An 8695-nucleotide genomic window follows, 5' to 3' on the forward strand; every position below is an offset into this window, starting at 1 on the left:
GTTACAAAATCAGCAGAAACTTTCTGCTACAATCAAGGTCTTCAATCCTAAAATCTCTCCATATATATCTCCATATTTATAGCCTATATATATTCTGATTGAGTCTTTAAGACCTCCACATGGGAGTTAGGATATTCACCAAATATCCTCACTAATCCCAGAATATATACTGAATTAATTAATTCAGTTTTCTACACATGTACGATGTCACAGGCATGATGTCGTGACATCGTACATGACATGTTGGTCCAGATGTTGAACTTCTTCAACCCAACATATTAAAACAACAGAGATGATTACATTATTTGTTTTACAAAATTAATGCAAATCCTAAGGTATAACAATCTCCCCCTTTGGCAAATTTTAGCTAAAACAAATAAACATTACACTGGACAAAACATCCCAATATGGGTATGCTCTTCATCTCTGTCATTGACTCCACCACCACAACCACCAAAGTTGGTGTACATGAGGAAGTAGAGGTACAAGAATCAGTTGTACCAGAACCCTTCCCCTCAACAGGAGGGCTTCCTGAAGAATATGTAATGCTGAGTACATAGACAATGTAACTCAAATCACAAGGCACAACTGTCTTCTTAACTCAGATCACAAGACACAAGTGGTATACCCAGTTGGTGGATTTTGTACCTGACCGCCAACTTCTGTTTGCTACCACAACCACAGTTAGCTTGCTTCTGGTACATTCTCAGGACTCTATTTCTCTCCCCCTTTTTAGCTAAACATTTATAAATGAACCCTTCACAAAACCATATCCAGGCGCAATTTGCCCACACCTTGACATATCCCATGGTTTAGAGGGAATGGAATGTTTCTCTTGTGTGAGGAGGAGTGCTGATACATCCTTTAAATAGTCCAACTCGTGCTTAGGAATTAACGGTGGGAATAAATGCTTGGTCAAGATTCATTAATATTTGCTGAGAAACAGTCAGAGAATCACCAACAAAATCTCAGACTATCTTTGAATACCTTTTATAGCTCTTGACTGTTTCTTTTTCGAAATAGCAGTTCCAGTGCATGGAGACTATTCCATATATGCAGTCAGACACGTTGCACGCGATGTCTTAACATTCCACGCAGCTTTTCCCTGCATTCTGCCAGTATTCAACATTTCCTAAGACCACTTTCATACCACCAGTAGAGACTTGACATCTGGCACTGCTAAAGCCAAAATCACAAACACCAGTAGATGGTTACTCCCCCTGTACCACACACCTGTGACCATCCGGCTTATTCTAATTTATCAGAATTAGACACATCACATCCATAATTCCTAATGACTTTAAGATTCAGAAGGAAATAACAGCATTGTCCAGGGCAATGTCATGACATCCGATCAGACATTCTTCTGCTCACTCAGTCTTGACATACATCACAGCATCCTGATAACTAACAAGGTGCCATACCCAGTTATCTGAGAACACATAGACCACAAGCTTGATGATTACTTGCAGCACAAGGACAAAACTCCCCCTGTCATGGACAACCTACTCTCCTCTTGAAACTTGGAGGTTACACATGAGCATATCCAACACCCCAAAGTTGGCCCTTCACATACTTCCTGATTTAAAGAGAATCCAGACCACTTGATGAATGGAAAACATAAGACGCATCTTCATGTCTTCAAGAGCACCCCCTCTATTCAACCCTCTTGGCTGGCCACATCCACACTCTGTGTCAATCTCTCTTCTAACCAGAACAGAAGACCACTTCACAAGATGTTCTAACATCAGCTGGGACATCCTTCACAACATACCAAAGACCACCATTTTATAATCTTCAGATATCACTGAGTCATCAGCGTGGTCCAAAAGAACCCAGACATAAATTGGGACATATACACCCTCATCCCATTACCAGAGATAATCTTCCATAGATAGCTCAGAACTCCTACCACAAGTTCCAAAAGATGAATAGACAACACCTCATTTTGTCTTCAACTTACTACTTTTCTGCTCAAAAGTAATTTGTCTCAGACTTTCCTCAAGAATAATCAGCTGCCATCTGTTGATTATCTTGATTCTTCGAACTCACTTCTGAGATGGACCAACTGCCACTGGTTGATTACCTCCTTCATGAATCCTCATATGAAAAAGTCAAATGCCACTTATTGACCTCTCCATGTTTATCAGACTTCTCACAAAGATATTCTGACCTTCCAAGTGAGACTTGAACGTCAAGCTACATGTTGAACAAAGCTTAGATTTTCTAAGACATGAACATGTAACATCCTCTCCATCCAGCAACTCCAAAGAACTGCAACGAGGACGATCTTTTTGAAGTATCCAATCTACAACTCTATAGTCCCTTCTATCTCAAGTTAATGTGCCACTTCACCAACTAAGACTCTGATGTTGAACCAGATGTCACAACATTGTGTTTTAACATGTAGCTGTTGAATTCAGCTTCTTCTTCTGCCACTTGAAAAAACTTCCTCCCTACCCAGAACAAGAGTTCAACGCTTTCATAGACTTGATTGTGGAACCAAGTTTGAGTAAACGACCTTCATCCTGCAGGTTTGCAGTTAAGTCATCCAAGCTCACACCTTGATGAATCCCTGCTTCTTCTCCAAAGACATCAGACACTCTGATGCATGAGTCTTTAGAAGGACCAGTTAGAGACTAACCCTTCAGCTATGCCAAGGATTCCACTTCCTAAAGCAAGGTTGTTTCCATGATGTCAAGAATGCTATCACTTGTTCTTAACTCCACAGTGTGCATTAGCCAATGCACTTCCTTACCTAGATCAGAAATAAGCAGATCCAAGTAACCGCCATCAGGACTATGATGTCTTCTTCTTCTTGTACACACCAGGATTGAACATGTTTCTTGCCAGGAAACCTTTTCAGAGATCATACTCTTTTGCTGCCACCAAAGAGATAGATCATAAATCAATGTACTATCCTTCCTGTGATTCTGCACAGGGTCTTGAAGAAGAGATGTTCCAACATCTTTAAGAACATCAGTTATCTTGAGCTCCAAGGATAATCAATTAAATACTTGTACTTGCCACAAGTAGACATTGATCTTAAATCCTTTCCCAATTATCCTTTCAGATACTTCCACCATAAGAATACTTTGAAAGTACTCTTCTTGTGTCAACATCTTCTGCTTGCAAGCACCTCAACAGTCTTGAGACTCTTTCCAGATTAGATTCAGCCTTAGGAATGAGAGAGATGAATCCTTCCTTGCAAATGTGTCACACAGCAACCAGAACCCATGTGACACAGGTCAACAGCCAACCAGACCCTAGGCTGACCAAACTTGAGGAGGTTGACCAAAACTCCCCCTCAATTTAACAATCATGGAAACTCCACACCAATATCCATGCATTGTACACAAATGTCTCAACCAGCTCCACTTCTAGAGACCAGACTTCTACAAGTGGCCTTCTTGAGCATACACACCATTGACCCTACCCTTGTCAACTTAGCACACACAGATGTCTCCTCTTCCAAGTCAGGAGTAGGTTCCAGCCAAAGTCTCCCTTTGGTTGACACCTAAAAACATCCGCTCTTCAACCAGTAGCTGCATACTTGTTGAACAACATGTTCTATCCTCACATAGAACATTGGTTCCACCTCCTTGGAACAAACTTTCCTTGACATTCTTCAAGGTCTTCATATACATACCCCAAATGAGTAACAGAATCAGTGATCATTTGATTCTTACCATCCTGAGGTGAGACGTCATGATGAGTGGACTCGAGGTGACTCAAGTATCTTCAATACAGCAGCCTTTCATCCACATGAGGGGAAACTACATCAGAGTTTGAGTTTTGCCAGGTATTATGCAGCGGAAATCATAATACAACTCAACCTGTGAACACACACTTCACCAGATCAGCCTCCAACAGCACACCAAGTTTGAATATGCTTCAGTACTAGCACAACTGTTCCACACAAAGGCCAATTGCCAACCTCCAGATACAGGTACACACACTTCCTGTCATGAATAGTCCATCCACCTACTTCAAGGGACCATTCAGGGAAATCAGTGCTATCATAACTCCTTGCAAGATACCAGAAAGTATCACCCATGGATCTCATCCAGAAACAGACCAGGATGCCAGCTCTGATACCATTTGAAATTCTGGTGTAGTCAGATTTCAGATGTTCTACTCCAAGTCATGACTGATCTAACATTTTACATAATACTGCAAGACAGTTATTACACTCTGTACTCATATGCACACGCTCACAGATGTCACGACATCTCATTCTATATCACCCTAGAATGGTGTCATACGGTGAACTGGACTTTTTTGTGGTTTTAATCGCAATGTCGCGGTTAGCAAGAGTCGCCACCGACTTTTCTTTTATCCAATAAGGAAAGGTGGAAAAGAACAGGAAAGACCTTAATTTAGATTTTGGGTTCGGGAGGTACATTATACAAAGGGAAGGTGTTAGCACCCTTTGTATCCATGGTTATCCATGGGCTCTTAATTGCTTGATCACTTATATTATTTTTGTCTAAAAAAAGTGTTTGTGAATTGTTTGGAAAATTGTTTTGAAAAGAGAATTTAACTTTGTAATGATTCTTGTATGAATGTATACAAAGTGGTTATCTCGTTTAGTTTTGAAAATTGTTTAGAAAAATATAACTCGGTAATGATTCTAGTATGAATGTATACCAAGTGGTGATTTTCTAAAGGTATTTTGAAAGGTGTGAGGTGCGAAAAAGTGTTTTAAGTTGTGAGCCAGCAATTAAGAGTTATACCGACCCAAGGTCTGTACGGGCATTTCCTATCCTTATGAGGGTAAAACTGTCCTTATTATTGAGAAATAAGTAGTTTTATCCTTTGGATGTAAAAGGGTCATCGTAGGGTCATCGATTGGTCATTGAAGGCAACAGTTATGAGGATACCTTAGCATTCGAAGGGACTATCATCATTTAATCGTAGGCAACATCGGAGGGTCATCGAGGGACAAAGTTGTATATTCGAAGGCAACATCCGAGGGACTATAATTTATTTTATGATGATTTAACCGAAGGGTCTTTGCTAAGGGTATCCCCACATTCGCGGGACATGACCGTAATATCGTAATCGTAAGGCAACAAAGAGAGGTCCAAGATCACTTATTCAAAGGCAAAGTTTTACAATTAATTATATAATTAGGATGAAACTCCACATTAAAATTATTAAAAATAATATATTAAAAAATTAATACATTAGAAATTAATACATTAAAAATTAATTTAGGGTGAAACTCCACAAGGGTATCCCACAAATAAAGTGGAATACCTAGCCAATAACCTTTTCCTGGGATATGTGAACTGTCGCAACCTGAAAAATACAGTGTGCGAAAAAACAACCGGCGAAAGAAAATGACAGAAAAGTCGCCACCGTGCGTTATTCATCCCAAAGGAGGGAAAGGAAACGCTCGAAGTAAACCTGAAAAGAGGAAAGGAAAAGACAAGGTCTCGCAACCAAATCTTGGGTTCGGGAGTCGGTTATGCGAAGGGAAGGTATTAGCACCCCTACACATCCGTAGTACTCTACGGGATCCACTTTTGTAGTTCTTGTCTAAAGGGTGTGAGTTTATCTTGTGCTGTTTACCCAAAAAAAAAAGGGTTAAATGAAAATGACTCGCGTGGATGTCGCATCCACTGCATACGTATCTCATCTGAATATGAGAATCAGAGTCTTCGTAGCTCGGCTGACCTATGGGTTGGGGGATGTGTGCTCGCTAAGACATCGCGTCTTATGCCTACGTATCTCATCTGGAATGAGAATCAGAGCAAACCATAGTTCGGCTAACTACGGGGTTATGGATTGGGTTTTGGACGAACGACGTCACTACGCAATCTACCGGATGCTCGACCTTTGGAGACTTACTCGCCTGTAGTAGAAGGAGTAAACATGTTGCTTTGGGTTTTAGGGTTTGGGATGCTCGAGGGCAAAAAGGCAGTCCTTGACGAAGGAACCGCGCTACCTGCAGGGATATGAATACAAAACACAAAACATGTATCTCAAAGTAAAATGCCACCAAGGGGCTCAAACATTGCCTCCTATCGAGGTCTTCCAGCTAAGAAAGCGATAAGGTATGAGAAAGGGAAAAAATTACCACACGGATAAAGATTCGAAGTTACAGCAATTAAAGGAATGGGAAACCCAAGGATCCTTCCAAGCTAAACACCATCAAAGAAAGTGAGTCAGTACAGGTAATCGGAATGAAACCTCTAGGGGTATCCCACAAATAAAGTGGGAAACCACGCAAGTTATCCCTGCAAAAGTCATGTGCTCCACCAGAGAATACCTTCCTAACTACAAATGGCCCTTTGTACGTGGGAGTCCATTTGCCTCTGGGATCAGTTTGCGGTAGCACGATACGCTTGATTACCAAGTCGCCAATTTGATACACTTGTCGCTTGACCCTTTCGTTGAATGCCTGGGTCATACGTTTCTGATATATCTGCCTATGACAAACAGTCGCGAGTCTCTTCAATCAAATTTATCTGATCGAGTCGAGTCTGAATCCGTTCCTCTTCATCTAAGCCCGCCTCTTTCATGATTCTTAGCGAGGGAATCTGAACTTCCACTGGTAAGATGGCTTCCATTCCATAGACTAAAGAGAACGGAGCTGCCCCTGTCGAAGTGCGTACTGAAGTGCGATAGTCATGAAAAGCAAATGGTAACATCTCATGCCAGTCTTTGTACATTACTGTCATCTTTTGTATAAGCTTCTGGACATTGTTAGCAGCCTCCACGGCGCCGTTCATCCTTGGCCGGTACGGAGAAGAATTAGAGTGTTTTATTTTGAACCGCGTGCAGAGTGCAGTAACCATCTTGTTGTTCAAATTAGCACTATTATCAGTGATAACTCTTTCAGGAGACAACAAGTTTCTCGAATAGATATTTGATAGAACCCGTCTTAGAAATCAATAAAGTGGTATGATTCAACATGTACTGTCTTAGTCGGCGAGCAGCCCAAGCCAAAGCGCAGCAAGCTTTCTCGAGCTATGAGTATCTTGTTTCACAGTCGGTACCTTTTGCTAAGGCGGTATATGGCATGCTCTTTTCGACCAGACTCGTCATGTTGCCCCAACACACCTCATTGGATTTTCTAACACGGTCAAATACATGATTAGAGGTCTTCCTTCAACTGGTGGTGTCAGAATTGGAGGTTCTTGGAGACACTTCTTGATTTTATCAAAAGTTTCCTGACATTCATCATCTCTTGACTGTCCTCAGTAATTTGAAGATAGGTTTGCAAGTAGCAGTCAAGTAGGATATAAACCGGGCAATGTAATTCAAGTGCCCCAAGAGGCTTCTGACTTCTTTCTTGTCTACTTTTAGTACTCAGATCGACAGTTTCAATTGACTCCTCATGCGGCTGTATAGTCCTTTCTTCTTTCAGTAACAGTCTGGCAAGTTCTTCAGGTACTTCACAATCTTCCTCACTTCCATCTTCGGCTTGGTAGATCGGATTTTCGAAGTCATAATGAACAGTAGCAGAACTATTATCAACAGGATCCAGAGTGGATGTGGATACGCAATTTGTTACGTGAGTGTGTGCAAGAAAGCATAGCTTATTTGAAAAATGACAGGAAAGATAAAGAGCGCAATATTTGAATGCAAAAAGTCCATTGATTTATTGAATATGAATATGCTTATGAGAATGACAAAACATTTAACCAAATTTGATACATTGAATAAACAACAAACAATTACTCCTGACTAAAGGAAGTTGGAATAGTGTCTTCAGCCTTCCAATTATCCAAGTTGCAATCGCTATTCACATCTTCTACAGCATTAACAGTCTTGTCATGATTGGGCATAGGAGCAGTGATGACATTAGGAATATCCAGAGGATCAAATTCAAATTCCCCAGCGTTGATCATATCCTGAATCTTGTTCTTCAGCGACCAGCAATCATTCGTATCATGCCCGGGGCTATCGGAGTGATAGGCACACCTGGCGTTGGGATTATAACGAGGAGAAGTAGTGTTGGGTTTTGCAGGAGGATCTCTGAGGGTAATTAAATTTACTTTTAGCATACCCTGCAGTGCTTGTGCTAAAGTCATATTGATCTTCGTAAACTGCCTTCTTCCCGGGTTAATGTGCCTCACAGATTTCTTGTCCTTTTTCTTCTTGAGCAAGAGAGTCTTTAGTTCCTCCTGCCCCTTGGATAAGTTCAAGATCATCTCCTGGAGTTGAGCATTCTGAGCCTGGAGATCTTTGACAGTTTGTTCGAGGTCCATTTTTCTGTTTGAAGGAAAACCGTGAGAATACTGATCCTTTTAGAGTACCTGTTATGCAATGTCATGTTATGCTATGCAATGTATGAAATGTTTTCAAGGACTTTTGGAATTTAATTTTGCATAAACTACCAAAAAAAGAAAGCCACTTTTATTAATAATATTTGATTAATATTCATTATAATAAGAAGTAAAATACAATAAAAGCTCAGGTCTCCCAGGGACGGCTTCTTTTTGGGCGAAGATATGTATTGAGTCTTCGTTCCTCATTAAGCTGGCCGGTGAGCTCTAACACCTTCTTCCTTGTAGCACAGAACTGGGCTTCAAAAGTATCCCTTTCCTCTCTCAACTGGATCCAGGACTTCTTTAACTCTTCAACATCGGTAGGCATATCTGGATAAGGAACGATCTGAGGAGTACCTCCTTCAGCTTCTGGTTCAACAATCAGTGGTCCGACTGCCAGATATGGCATGATA

This window comes from Lathyrus oleraceus, chromosome 7 (assembly GCF_024323335.1).
Source record: "Lathyrus oleraceus cultivar Zhongwan6 chromosome 7, CAAS_Psat_ZW6_1.0, whole genome shotgun sequence".
Taxonomy (NCBI): Eukaryota; Viridiplantae; Streptophyta; class Magnoliopsida; order Fabales; family Fabaceae; genus Lathyrus; species Lathyrus oleraceus.